This window comes from Eumetopias jubatus, unplaced genomic scaffold (genome assembly GCF_037043125.1).
Source record: "Eumetopias jubatus isolate StellerSeaLion01/CBP00866 unplaced genomic scaffold, mEumJub1_p1.0 scaffold_2, whole genome shotgun sequence".
In the NCBI taxonomy this organism is placed as follows: Eukaryota; Metazoa; Chordata; class Mammalia; order Carnivora; family Otariidae; genus Eumetopias; species Eumetopias jubatus.
This window is the reverse complement of record NW_028274808.1, coordinates 147,067,022-147,082,269: the sequence shown is the minus strand read 5'-3', so window position 1 is coordinate 147,082,269 and position 15,248 is coordinate 147,067,022. Positions and strand designations below refer to the sequence as shown.

Sequence of the window (15,248 nt, the reverse complement as noted above, 5' to 3'; positions counted from 1 at the left end):
CACAGCCTCCTCTGATTGCTGTTGTTGATAGACTGAACCACTCTGGTATTTCTTTTAACTCAGAGTAATTTTCCTGTCTTATGACTGTGACTAGGCTGTAAATATCATTATAGTTTATTTTTTTAATTTTTAAAATATATAGTATGATTCATTTCTGGTAAAAACACACTGATAATCAACTGTAATAAATTTTAAAAACCCTCTCTATGTATGGATATTTTCTTCATCATATAATAGTTTTTCTAAAATATATGATGCCAGTTCATTCTAGGAGTAGAATTAGGGATTAGAGAGAGGGACTTTCATTTTTTTTTCCTTTTATTTACTTCAAAGGATGGAGAAATCACAGATATGGTTTACTTTTTGCAACATTAAAAATTTAATTCTTGAATAATTATTACTTTTAATTAAACAATATAATAACTCAATTACTGAATGCTATCACAACTAGTACTCCCAAAACAAAGCAAGCAAAAAATTATGCGATGTACTTAAAATGCCACCAAAATTTATAGGATAATTTTATTTCTTTTTTGGAAAAAAAGATCTGAGCACATACAGTGTAGGTTACCCCATAAAGTGAATAATTAAAATAGATAATATGTTACAAATTGAGTTTTAAAAGATGAAATAAATAATGAATTCTTCTCATGATCTAGTATGTTGATAAAAATGGAAAAATTTTGAAGGCCTTAATTTGTCCCAAGAGTTTTCTTTATAGGTACTGGATTTTTCAAAAGATAAAAAAGAGAATTTTATTGCCATATTGGTCTTTCCAATTATCCATTTAACATAAAATCATGTTCCTATCATAACCATAAATCTAGAAATGTTTGTATTTTAATTTTGAATACTATTATTCTATTTCCTGTATAATCTGTTATCATAGTCTGAATCACTCCTTTGTTGGAAACTCTCCTCAGAATTTCTGGGGAGAGAAATTAGACTGAAAATTAATTTCCTATTTGAGAGAATTCTTAGAATTTAAATAAAACTATTGGTTGAACTGAAACCACAAAATTAGCATTTTACTAATCACTAGGTTTAAATAGCTGTGGAACAAAGACATCTGCCATCACCTTGATCATCAACCAAAGTTACTTTTTCTTCCCAGTCTTGGATTCAAGGTATTGTCTTTACATTTGGCAAAATTACTATGATTTCACATTGTCTAATCTTTCTTTCATTCTTCATTAAGATGCATTTGTAACTTTTCTATGTGTTTGCAAACATTGATACCTTCTTATGATATACTGGTAGCTTAGAGATGCATTTGCAAATTTCGTCACCATCCATCTCAGATCTTTAGGTGAAAAATTAATATAGTACAAAGACCAAATCATTTTTGATGACTTAGTAACTAACACCTTATATATTGAAAAAGCAGACGCATAATTTCAGTAGAGACTTGTGGGAAGGTAGTTTGAATTATTTTGCCCAATTCCATGGAAACTCATTACGCAAAATAATTTCTGGTCTTTTTAATTACTGTAACAGAGACCATTTCTGGTACAGTGTTTCAAAGCCAGTTTTACTTCATATCATTTGGCTAACAAAATTAATTCTATAAAGGTGTGTCAATGATAGATGTAAAAGACTACTTTTTGTAAAGATGGTTTAATTTGGATATTTGAAATGATGCAAACGGATAAAGATAGTAAATTCATTTTGGGTTTATAAATATACCTTCTTTACTAATATGTTTAGATTATACAGTTTGTAAACCGAAGCAGTATATATAAAAATGTCAGTATTTGTTGAATGAGGCATAAACAAATTGCATGTATAACATCATTTATTTAAAAAATTTCTCTGTAAACCATTCTCCTACCACATTTAAGTATCAGTAGTTATAGATTACTGCAATTTGATGGATCTCTGGAAATCAAACATAACAAGACATCTGTATCTTATGATTCTGTCCAATCATCTTCATACAGTCATGTCATGGATATATCAGTGTAGCAAAACATGAAGTGATAGCTAGATTCTTTTAAAAATATAACTGATGGAGGTTAATAGTTTCTACATAATGCACTGATATCATTTCTCCTGAAGATTCTGAAAGAGCAGGATGCTCTGAAATAGATTTAAAGGAGGAAGACATTTTCCAAAATTTTCAGATAAAATTAAACGTTAGCTCTTACTGGATTTCAATTTATTACCCTCCTAGCAAATCTGATGATCTAGAGGGAAAAGTTTGGGTTTTTTAAAATTGTATTTAAATATTCATTATTCTCTATTCCTCTGACAAAACCATATTACCATATTCAAGAACCAAATGTTTTGTTTTAGAATGTTAGTGGATAAAAGTATTGGTAACAAATTGGTATTTCTTAAAATAAGCACTGAACAAGGTAACTGGAATCAGAAACTAAATTTATACTGAACAGCAAAATTTAAAAAATCATGTTAATTAAAATACCACTTCTCAAATGAATATATTTTAGCACAAATTTTCCTTTGTTGGAAAATCAAGGATTTCTTTTTCATTTTATTAGAAGATCTAACTCCTTTTTAATTTCTCTTATATAGGCCTTGACAACCATGAGGTTTCTCATCCTTACCTGCCTTGTGGCTGTTGCTCTTGCCAGGCCTGTGAGTATAGTAGAGAATTTAGAAGCTTGTAGATTCTTGTTAGAAATGACCTGATATCTTATCAAACACAAAATATAGAGAATAATGATCTTAAAGCATGGGATGATCTCTAATTAAAGGCTTGGTATTAAAACTGTGGTAATGCTTCACAAGCCTTAACTCTAAACAAAATATCTGATGTGAAATATAAGCACTACTCAATAAAAAAAATTAAAAATGAAAAGTTAAAAAAAAGGAACGTATTCACAAGATACTAAATAAGAGCAAAGAATAGAATTAGGCTCTTTCCTTGGGTCATCACAGAATTAGCATAGTTGTAGACATATAATAGGTCTCAGTTTTCCTTACCAAATATAACATAAAGACACATGTTCCAGGGTGCCTGGGTGGCTCAGTTGGTTAAGCCACTGCCTTCAGCTCAGGTCATGATCCTGGAGTCCCCGGATCGAGTCCCGCATCGGGCTCCCTGCTCAGCAGGGAGTCTGCTTCTCCCTCTGACCCTCTTCCCTCTCATGCTTTCTATCTCTCATTCTCTCTCTCTCTCTCTCTCTCTCAAATAAATAAATAAAATCTTAAAAAAAAAACCTCTTAGTATTTAAAAAAAAAAAAAAAGACACATGTTCCAGTGTCTTTACTTTTGGAACCAAAGTCAACCCTCATTTGAGACAGCCTGTGTCAACCAATTTTTTCCCAATATATAAAAAATGAGGCTGATTCTGCTGATTCAAAAGTCAAGTTATTGTGGTCACCGTAGACAGTGAAACTAGATAATGTAATGAAAAGACCTTTCTTCTCAAAAATAATTTTTAAAAAAAGCTATTCTGTTAGTTACATGAAGCAACGTGTTATTCTGTTCCCTTGTGATGTGGAGTTAATGAAGGAGAGAGGAATAAATAAGGATTGCCTGACAAGAAAATAACATAAAATAATGATCTGGGGTATTTGGACATTGCAACTATCAAATACAGAAGCAAAAGTTTCTGAAGTGCTGAGACATGATTTTATTGATGAGACTCTTACTCTCTAAATCCCTATTAGGATAATGAGGAATCACCAGTAACTGAACTTCTAACCCAGTAGAATTTTGTTTATGTTACACTCTAAGCACCAATAGAAAGAGATCTCTGACTTAAAGTTAGGAAAAAAGATCCAAGTCCTCAGAAATGTGTCATTGGAGTAGTTCTTCTCTTGTCCTTTTACAAATGAAATGAATTAAGGTTCCTCAGAAAGCAGATTCTACCCCCTATTCCAAAGAAAACATCATATTGTTTAATGCTATCATTTAATCAACCTAAGCCTTGTCCCCAGAGTCAGAGTGCAGATTGAGAAAAATTTTTATATAATGTAGTTGATGATAAAAATAATAGCCAGACAAACATTTAATTAGGAAAGCATACATTTTACTCCACAAATTTCTAATGGTTTAAAATCACCTTTAGAGCTCTCATGTAATATAAATAGTTCAGAAAACTAAGTAGCTTATTTATCACCTTGGATTAATTTAAACTAAGAATTTTTTTTAGTCTTTTTACATAGTTTTCTCAATTTTCTGCCATATTCTAAGAAAATGGCAAAAATAAACTATTTTGCTTTGGTATTTGTTAATAAAAATTATGGTTCCTTTTTTTTCCTTTTTGTTCCCAGGGAAACTTGGTTTCAGATAAATTTAGCTATTAAAATATGAACCTTTCTTAAATGGCAATGTTTAAATTCATAGTATATGTGTATTGTGGTATTATTATTATTGTATTTTGATTGCTTTTTTTTGTTTTGTTTTACAATTCTCTATTGTTTTTCACAGAAACTTCCTCTTAGACACCCAGAACTCATTCAAGTGAGTATTCTAGTCTATGTTCCAAGAACTCCCTCCAAATATGGAATTTAAGTGATGATGTATTGATAACACATTGACCCTAGACCTGTTCCTCTCTTCTCTATAAAACAGTTTCACATTCACTGAGACACAATAACTTCAGTTCATGTGCTGACAAATTTTGATTTGTTTTCACAAACTTTGTTAGAGAAGGGGGCACATGGACTTAGATAAAAATTTGTGGTTAATAAAAACCTAATTCAAGAGAAATAATTAAACAGAATATGTTAACATGATTTATTTTAATGTATTCTTGCTTCCTTCTCTTCTGCTTGCACTCTAACATGTGATTTATAATTTAATTTCATTTTGCACACCAGATCTTGAATTAGATACCTCTACCACATGTTTCTGAAAGAGCCATTGATCCTCACTGTGTCCACTGATTGAATAATACCTTTTTATTGACTTTTTTTATTCTTTGCAGAATGAACCAGACAGTGGAGAGGTAAGGTTCTTGCTCTACCCTCCTTCCAGCCCCCAACCTTTTTTGTTAGCTGTGATGAATGGTGAATGTCTTCTTCACTCCAGTTTTTATTCATCTTCAAATGTTTCCACATACTCAGCTACTTTACTCTCTCAAAACTCTGTTTTGATTAAATCCTTATTTAATTCCTCCTTTAACATTTTGTTAAGCATAGACTTACTAAATCTTTAGGCCTGGTCAAAAATGAATCCCAATAGGGTGTCTCTTTAGTTTTAAAAAATTAGATCATAAAACCAAAACTAATTATCTTTTCTTCTACCTAAGAAATATGTTGGTTTACCTAATTAAAATTGATAACTTGCATTCAAATGGACAAACATGTTCCTTTTGGGTATGTTTTCCTTTTTTTTTTTTTTTCATCATTTACAATTTAATTCTACAGGAAGTTCTCAGAGAAAGACAGTTTCCCAGGTTTGCCCTGGTGAGTATTATCCTTTTATTCTTCTTAAAAGACAAACACATTTTTCGGGGACATTTACTTTAATTTTGGTTTATAAATGTATTTTTTCACTTGGCTTGATCAAATCTTCCCTTCATTCAGTCACCCAGGCACCCACAAAGAATATTAAAACCATATATTCAAATATTAAAGAGCTGTTTTAAATTTTAATCTGTACCTGTGCATTTGCCTCTGTGCAAACACTCATGCTTTCCTTTGCATAACCTAGTCAGGACACATAATTTCCATACACATTCTGATGGAACACTCTCTATCTCTAAATAATACCATTTTATGTATTGTGTTTTCTATAGTTTTGTGACTTAATTGTCAAATAAAACATAAATAGAAATTTTACTTCAAGACCACTATTTTAAAAGTTTGATAGGCAACCCAACTTTGCTTGAGTGATTTTTAACATAATTTTCTTTCCTTCTTTCTTTCTTTCCTTTTCTTCTTTCTCTCTTTCTTTCTCTCTTCCTTTCTTCCTTCCTTCCTTCCTTCCTTCCTTCCTTCCTTCCTTCCTTCCTTCCTTCCTTCCTTTCTTTCTTTCTTTCTTTCTTTCTTTCTTTCTTTCTTTCTTTCTTTCTTTCTTTCTTTCTTTTTCTTTCTTTCTTTCCTTCTCCCCCGCCCCCCAACTCTCTCTTTCCTTTTTCTTTCTTTTTTTTGTAGCCTACATCAAGAGAGCTAAGAGAGGTAAGGAAATCTCCACAAGATACACTGTCAAGTTAACCAAGAGGAGCAAGTGTTGTGCTGTCCACTTCTTTATTGCTTTTTTATGGAAATAGGCTTATTGAACCAGACAGATGAGATCAAGAGAACTCAGAACTATGAATAAAACAAGATGAAAGATAACAATAAAATGTAGTGGGACAAATTTTTTTTTTGTTATTTAAGTGCATATTTACATACAGCTTAGGCAAAGAAAGCTTAGCAAAGAGAAACTAATGTTAGAAGTGATATAGCAAGAAATATTAGTACATTCATAAAAAACATGTTTATTTTTTAAGTTGCAGCAGCACAATGCAAGGTACATTTTCTTATAGATGTTCATTCATTTATGTCCCTGTGCATGAATGTTGTTTCTCTTTTCTTTTTTATCCCTCAGGCTTACTTCAGTGAACTGAGCCAGGTAAGGAACACCAATGATATTTAAATTATTTTAAAAGTTTGTCCTTTCAAAAATAGATTTTATAAGCTATACTTTATTGATTCCAGCAGAGAGAACGTCTGAGAGAAAAACAGAACGATGTACTAAAGTACCAAAACTTTCTTTAAATAGTATGGCAAAAAAAATGTAGTCTTGCAATAGGAAAATTGTCTTAATTCAGGAAAAAAAAATAGTTTTTCATTGGCATTTGTAGTTTCCTTGAATTTTCAGTCAGACATTCAAAATAACTAATGAATTTTGCGGAGAATTCTAAAGAATACTGATTTTATTGTTTTATAGCTATGAGGCAACAAAATATTAGTATGAATGAATGGATGGATGAAGGAAGGAAAGAAAGAAAGAAGGAAGGAATGTGTGCATGTGTGGATGCACTAAGGACTGGTCAATTATTTGTACTTGTTGCCAAAGCTGAAGAAATGCTTCATTCAGGCTATTACATAAAGCAATATATCTGTTCCAAAAATGTTTTACATAGTCACAATTGATTATTCACTTTATTTAAACATGATTTTTAAAATCTGGATTGTCTACTAGATTTTTAATAGATTTAGTATTAAGAGAACACACAGGTGCTCAAAATTTATAAAATAAATATATCTCCTATCCTTCATATCCAAATGATTATCTTTTCTTGACACAATACTAAGAATAAATCAACTGAGGAACGATCCTTTGTTTTAAAACTATTTGGTAATTGTTATTTTACATTTGAATATTTATCACGAAACATAAAATTAATTCTTTTCTCTTTTCCTAAGGGACAGGCCGTGGAATACCCTGAGGTAAGACACCTTTATTTTTATAAACACCGCCCTTATATATCATACGCAGTATATGCTGTCGGCTTTATGTTAGCAAAACTATCTTCTCAAAGTGAGCAAGATTAAACTTCTCAGTTTAGTAAACAGTACTATTATATCCAAGAATGTACAATTCAACTTTATTTTTATCAGAAAAATCCACTTTGCATCATACTCCACCATATACCTGTGCTTATTTTAATAACAGAACATTTAAGTTATTGGGTAAGTTATTACCCTCTTCCCTCCATATATTTTAAATAATATTGACACTCAAAAAAATACATTATATTGGCCCTGAAGTTTTTCAACCTGCTTTTCTCAAACCTGAAACCAATAGTTAGCAACCCAGGATGAAAATGTACAACTAGTTTCCTTCCAATTGTAAAAGTCGCATGATCAGTAACACTGGTTTTCTTTTTCTTAGCAAAAGCAATCTAGCAGCAGTTCATCAAGTGAGGTAAATGATTTTGATGTTAATTCAATATCCCAATTAGTCAGGAAACATTTATGAAAGCTTGTTGTACCAGGAAGGTTACCTATTTTATAAGGTCTCATTGTACAAGGTGCTGTGTATATGGCTTGATTCTAATTTTAACACATGGGACTATTAGCCCAACAGACTTAAGAAAGAAATTATTTGTCAGAGACAAAATTACAGAATTGTTTTTGGGCAAACAATCATATCTGGCCATCTGTGGTGTCCAAACATTTTTTTCTAGTTATTTTGCCCTACCAGATTTTGGTAGAACTCAATCTTGTCATTAAAAATTATAATAATGATTATGCTTCTAAATCAATTATGTAAACATGTTATATCCTGTGTAGAAATCAACCAATTCTAGGTTAATTAATCACAAATCTTCGCCTCTTGGTATCCCAAAGAAAAAAAAATTGCAGGCATAGAAGGTGTTGAGGTCCTGCTGTTAACTTCGGGAGACTTTCGCCCAAATTGCAAAATAAAACAAACCCAATTATGTGGAGTTTCTGTGAATTCAGTAAAGGTGAATATTTTATATCCACCTCCAACATTCTGAATAACCTCCCTGGTGAAAGCACAGAGAAGAAAAAAGGAATTATTGACATAACATGTATCTCAAATTATTCACCTTCTCTCAGTTATGCAGGAATTTGTGGCTAAAATCAGTTAACCACAGTTATTTAGTAATAATATTTTATTTATTTTTAATTAGTATTAGTATTCTACCTTAATTAGTATTCTTACCTTAAATATAAACTAATAAGTCATAAAATTAAAAGTGTGCCTGTTTCTATTTTTTTGAAGGAAGTTGTTCCCAATAACACTGAGGTGAGATATGTTTGTTAAATTTAAAATATACCATTATCCAAGATGCGTCACAATTTACTTAAACAAATTATATATATTATATATATATAATATATATATATTGTTTGTTTGTTTGTTTAGCAGAAGCAAATTCCAAGAGAAGACACACTCTACCAACACTACCTGGTAAAATTTCATTAAAAGCTTATCAAAGGCAAATGTACCAAGGAATAAAAATGTTATATTGATAAATTATTTCTCCTCATTATCTGCTAAAATTTAACCCATAGCAAGTATATCTGATGGACGCTAGATATTGGCTGATTCCTCTATGAAAATAACACTAACAACTTTTTTATCCCAGGTATTTAATTCACACTTTCAGTTGAATATTTGGGTTGTATAGTCTGTTTTGGATCTGAATAGCCTAGTATTTAAATGACAGTCTGTAGATTTGGCCAGACTTGAATTTGCCCCTAAGTTTTACCTTTTCCCAGCATGTGATGTTGGACAGTCTGCTTATCTCCTGTAAGTCTAAAATCTAAATTCTAAAATGACAATAATAAATATTAAATGATGTGAGAGCAGTTAATACAATACAATCCAGAGTGTAAAGTAAATGATAAATAAATGTGGCTAATATCAGAAACATCATCATTTTTTCCCCAGTTCATCTAATATTTTTATTTCATTTGACCAAGGTTAAATCGTTGGTCAGAAAGCAAAAATCATTTTTAATTTTGTTAGTAATTCTGACACAAGATACTTTATAAGTAAAATTGCCTGAATACTCACTTATATCTAACTGTACTTTAACTTATTTTAAGTTTAAAATAAGTTAAGAAAGTAGTTTTTCTAATGTTTTAAAAGGAAATAATTGATTTAGTCCAAATTATTTGTGGTAGAAATAACACTGAAATAGGATTAATAATTCCTCATTCTTTACTTCTGGGAAAAGCATCATAGGATTCTAGCTTCATTACTTGAAAATGATGGGGTTGTACTGAATGGTATCCAAGCAACTGAGAATATTTTTTCTTTTGAATAGGAACAGCTTCGTAAACTGAGCAAATACAACAAACAACAGCTGGTAATATTTTATTTATTATAATACAAAATCATATTCTGCAGAATGAAATTACATTAAATTTCAAGTTGGGTTCACTTCAAAAGATGTATTCATTTTTCTCAAGAAATTATTCTAGCCTTGGTAGTTAATAATAATTGAAAAACTATTCATATGATCGCCTATATATTTACTGTCAAAGCCATTTTTTTCTATTTATGCCCAGACTAATGTTGTCTATCCTATCCATAATTAGTAACCACGGAGAAACTTACTTTGACTAAATTCCATTACGAATCCTTTTATATTCTCTGTGATGATGCATTATATTCAGGACTTAATCATGTGTTTATTTTCCGAAGGCCAGTCCTGGTTGGGAACTCTATATAAATATTCCTGCTCATGAGAGCACAGAATGTGCCGAATAAACTTTCCATTTAAGGAAACAGTATAGACTCTGTAGGAGGAATCGGAAGTCCTAAACATTCAAATTGTTTTTGTCAAAGCTCTCTAAGAAAGGATGGTCAACTCACTGATATGAGGAATTCTTAATCTCAGGAAACAAACTGAGGGTTGCTGGAGTGGTGGGGGGTGGGAGGGATGGGGTGGCTGGGTGATAGACATTGGGGAGGGTATGTGCTATGGTGAGCGCTGTGAATTGTGCAAGACTGATGAATCACAGATCTGTACTTCTGAAACAAATAATGCAACATATGTTAAGAAAAAAAAGAAGAAGATAGCAGGAGGGGAAGAATGAAGGGGAGTAAGTCGGAGGGGGAGACGAACCATGAGAGACGATGGACTCTGAAAAACAAACTGAGGGTTCTAGAGGGGAGGGGAGTGGGGGGATGGGTTAGCCTGGTGATGGGTGTTAAAGAGGGCACATTCTGCGTGGAGCACTGGGTGTTATGCACAAACAATGAATCATGGAACACTACATCAAAAACTAATGATGTAATGTATGGCGATTAACATAACAATAAAAAATTTAAAAAATGCAAAAAAAAAAAGAAAGGATGGTCAAGTTGAACTTAATTGTCTCTGGACTTGTTTCCTTATGTGTGTGAAATGGAAATATAGTTATTCTCGCTTCCTGGTGTTATTCTGAATATTGAATTAGCAATCACCTACTCAGCTAGCCCTGAGTCTGGCTTGTAGCAAGTCCAATAAAATGTTCATTCCTTCTCCTCCTGCCCCAACTTCTCAGTCTTTATAAAATTTGCTGTGCTCATGAACTTTTGAAAACATTATGAAGGGTTTTTTTTAATCAAGATGTGCATTTGAACTATAATGCCTTAAACTCTTTATGCTGAGTGTATGAATAGATCAAAAACATATCAATCAGCACAACCATTTAGTTTTGATCCTTTTGATTATTAAAAAGTCATTCACTTGGGAGAAAAAAAAACACCTTACTTTTAGTTACAGCAAATCAACTTAATTAGGACTTTAGGGGAAAAACCCTATCCTAGTTTAGCAAAATTACATTTTTCATTTTCTTCTGTTATGAATGTAGGAAGAGGAAAGCCAATAATGAATTAAATTTGGACCTCAACTGTTAATCTTATATCAGTGTCCAAGTTGCTTGTGTTTAAAATAAAGTCCAAATAAATTTAAATATATCAGTACCCCACTGGAATTCACCATTACTGATCTAAGAAATTACTGGAATGATATATTTTACTATTTTAGCTATGATATGGCTAAGCGGTAACCTTTCACAACTATTATTACTATCCTGGTCTTGCTAATGGGATTCATCGTATTTCATGGTTGTATCGTCAGTGCTTAGCATATTCATCCCTGAATGAATGAAAGTACTTAGTAAATGTTTGTTATTCATAAATGAATAAACTCAATATACTAAAATAAAACGTTTTCTCTTCCTTAGGAAGCTATCCATGACCAGGTAAGATTATTTATTAAATCTAGAATACTTTAATATTTCCTTCATGTGTTATGTTTTTATAATATGTGCTTCTCTTTTTTAAAAGAAATATATCTCGAGAGAGAAGTTGTTCTACTAACCATACCTGATAATATTTAAAAATTTACCAACGATCAAATTTAAATAAATGATTAATAAGTAGCTATGAACAGAAAAAACGTAGTCTTAGAAAATTGGTAGGTTATTTTTTCCCAGTATATGAACCTTACAAATTATTTTTCCAAACTATCGTAATCCTAGCCTTACTTGAATATTTTTTCTGAAGTTGAAAAATAAAAAGTGTTTTGCTACTTCTTGATAATTCTGGCATAGAATACAGTTTACCCTAAATTTCACAGATGATGCTATGTTCTTGGTACATTGTAAAATGAATGTGTTGTACCAGATGTCTAAGTAATTCAGAATGTACTTTATTTCCTTTTATACAGCAACAACTTCACAGAATGAATGAAAACAACCTCCTCCAACTGGTAATATTTTGTTTAATAAATTACACAGGATTAATATACTCTCAAATTTAAATATGTTTGTTTTTAAAAAGCCTCATACTTTGGAAGTGATTGTTTTCTTCTCCAGCAGTTATTTCTCACTCCCAACTTCAGTGATAATTTATATTAATTGATCTGAGAGATTAGAACTACTTCTCACTATTCTTTGGAATGGGAGCTGTGCCAGTCTGTGTCTCAGCTGATGGGAACAATGTATTTATAGTCATAAGGACTATGAAGTGTTAATCTCCATGGTTACATTAATTTCTCTTCTAACATATTTCTTAATTTTATATCTTTATGTCCATGATCTGTTTCTAAAATTCAGTTTAGGGCCACCTGGGTGGCTCAGTCAGTTGAGTGTCTGCCTTTGGCTCAGGTCGTGATCCCGGAGTCCTGGGATTGAGCCCCACATCGGGCTCCCTGCTCGGTGGGGGGCCTGCTTCTCCCTCTCCCCCTTCTAATGCTCTCTCTCTCAAATAAATCAGTGGAATCTTTAAAAATAAAATAAAATAAATAAAACAAAATAAAATTCAGTTTATATTTAAGAATCTCAAACTCTCAAACTGGTTGACACACTTTTCTTCTGAAGAAACCATCTGGAGAGATACTGAATGTCTCTGCCAAAATACTCTCTGATCTTGTTTTCTCATCTGTGAAATGAGATTGTCAGTAATACCTAACAGATGCCAGTTTTTCCCCTGCCCTAAATTCCATTGATTCCTCAGGGTTCCTAGGGATTCTGATTTCAATTTTAAGGCAATAAGCAGATACTATGAACTATTTGTTGCCATAACAGTTCTGATTCCTGTGAACAGTCAGGTTAATTCCATACCAGCCATGGAGCCCTCCAACTACTACTTGCTATTTAGTGACTCTTATAAAGATTGTTGAGGATGTCCCATATGTCTCAGAAGAAATTGACTCCAGTTAATATGATTGGCAAAATCAGCGTTGCTTCCCAAATCTCTAAAATGAAAAGTATTTCAAACAGGTTGCTTCTTCCAACTTTGAAGCTTCGTTCAGATTTCGAAAGTAACTTTGATTCTTTTTCTTCCCAGAGATCTCACAATCATCTCTTGTGTTGTTAATAGCCATGTCAGAAATGAATGAAATGATTCATTTTCAGAGATTCAAAACAGCAATTGTTCATACATTGTTGCTTTTCAATGGTCTTTCCTTCTAGCCTTTCCAACAATTCTACAAACTTGATGCTTATCCCTTTGCTGCTTGGTATTATATTCCACAAATCATGCAGTTTATTGCTTATCCACCATCCTACGACACCGCTAAACCCATTGTCTCTGAGAACATTGAAAACGTTGATGTTGTGCCAGAGTGGTGGTAAGTTCATTTAAATTACTGCATATTGATGTTCTACCAAAAGACATAAAAGAAAATCACTTACAGAACATGCCATAGAAACAGATGTAGAATCAACATGGCAAATCAGTGTTTAGTGCTTCATAATGAAATGGAAAATTGATAATATTTTCTGTGGCATCTATGGCTAATGTTAACCCAATAGATCATGTGGAGCAGTGCTATCTATTCTGTAAGTGAAACTCATTCTTGATTAGGGTAGAAAAAAAGCTTTTTCTCCAAATTAAAAATATAAAGAATTCTGATATAGAACCCAATTTTATTCTCCTTGCACCTTTATTAATCTTTGAATGCCTTTCTTTTGGTTATACCCATGATATACATAAGGATAGAACACAGATTTTGGTATCCACTTAAAATAATATAACGATGTTTATTTTTCTTAACTCTGAAGGTGATTAAATATAATCATCTTTGCAAAGTATAGTGATGGGAAAATAGACACAGAAAATGAGTAGCAGCCATTTTTTTGAGCTAATAACGTTTTATTGCTGACTACCTTGATCACATAATTTTAACAATTTTTGTTCTTTCAGAAAAATTAAGAATTCCCAGGAACTCCACAATTATGGCTGTTGGTAAGTTTGGAAATTACCTATCTAACCATTAATCCCATTTCCATTTGAAGACAAAGTACAAAGATATGATTGTAGGCTATAATTCTTTTTCTTTTTGCTGATGTCTAGCTACTTGTGAACACATTAGAAGTTAAATAATCACATTGGCTTAGAAATTTGCAAATTTTTGTTTCCTGGTCATACTAGACTTAAACAGCAACTTAAAAATTACCTAATTTTATCTAATATAATTTATCATATTGAAACTCCTATACAAGTATAGGAGTATGGATGTTATTAATTTTCTATGAAGATGTGACTTTGAGACGCAGGTGAACCCAACAGTTGTACCCTGTTCTTTGTGATCACTGCAGTAGAAATCCTTAGCAAGTCACATAGTGAAACCAAATGATTATCTCTCAACAGACAAACAGACTGATACATCAATAGATTTTTTAAAATTACCTTCATCTTCTATATTGGAGCTTTTAGCTGTGTGTGCACGTGTGCATGTATGTGTGTTTCCCTTCACAATAGTGGGAACTTCCTTTTCAACAGATCAAACTAAAGAAAATGATAAAACTCTGACCCATATGAAAGCTTTTTCTTCTAATTGCCTTGCCATATCTTTTATATTACTGCAAAGGAAAATACTACCTAGTAAAAGAATTTTCAAAACTTAAAAATTAGGAGCAATGGATATATTTGTCAGTAACAGGAAAACACAAATAACATTGTGAACTTTATTTTAAAATGAAGAGGAAATGACAATTAAAATATGCATATCATAAAAGTGTCTCTTCAACTCTAAATATGTAGTATAGCTAACCACATATTTCCTTTTCTATTTACAGATGTGACTGAAAATTCCATTCTCTAAATTTCTCCCATCTACTATGTAAAACCATCCTATCCAAAGGCTTCGACTGTTATTTTAGAATAGGACAATCCCAAATTGAGGGCAATGTTTCTTTTTCAGTTCTCTACTGTATATTAGATAGAATTATCATTATTTTCCTTAAGCTAAATTTTCCTAACAGTTTATTGTCTAAATTCCAGTTGTATCATGCCAGTATGAAGGTCACTGAAACAGAGGGTATTGAAGTCTTTACTAAGTTTCTATTATGGAAATTTTGTGTAAAAAGTCTTT

The 15,248-nt window shown here is 31.8% G+C and overlaps 1 long non-coding RNA gene across 1 annotated transcript; it reads left to right on the top strand.

Annotated features, from left to right (window-relative positions):
* Window positions 1-13,436: 13,436 nt before the first annotated feature.
* LOC148164914 (uncharacterized) lies at window positions 13,437-15,025 on the top strand. The gene is made up of 3 exons (XR_015767542.1): window positions 13,437-13,502; window positions 14,078-14,119; window positions 14,953-15,025. It is a non-coding gene; the product is annotated as an uncharacterized LOC148164914 (long non-coding RNA).
* The last annotated feature ends 223 nt before the right edge of the window (window positions 15,026-15,248 follow it).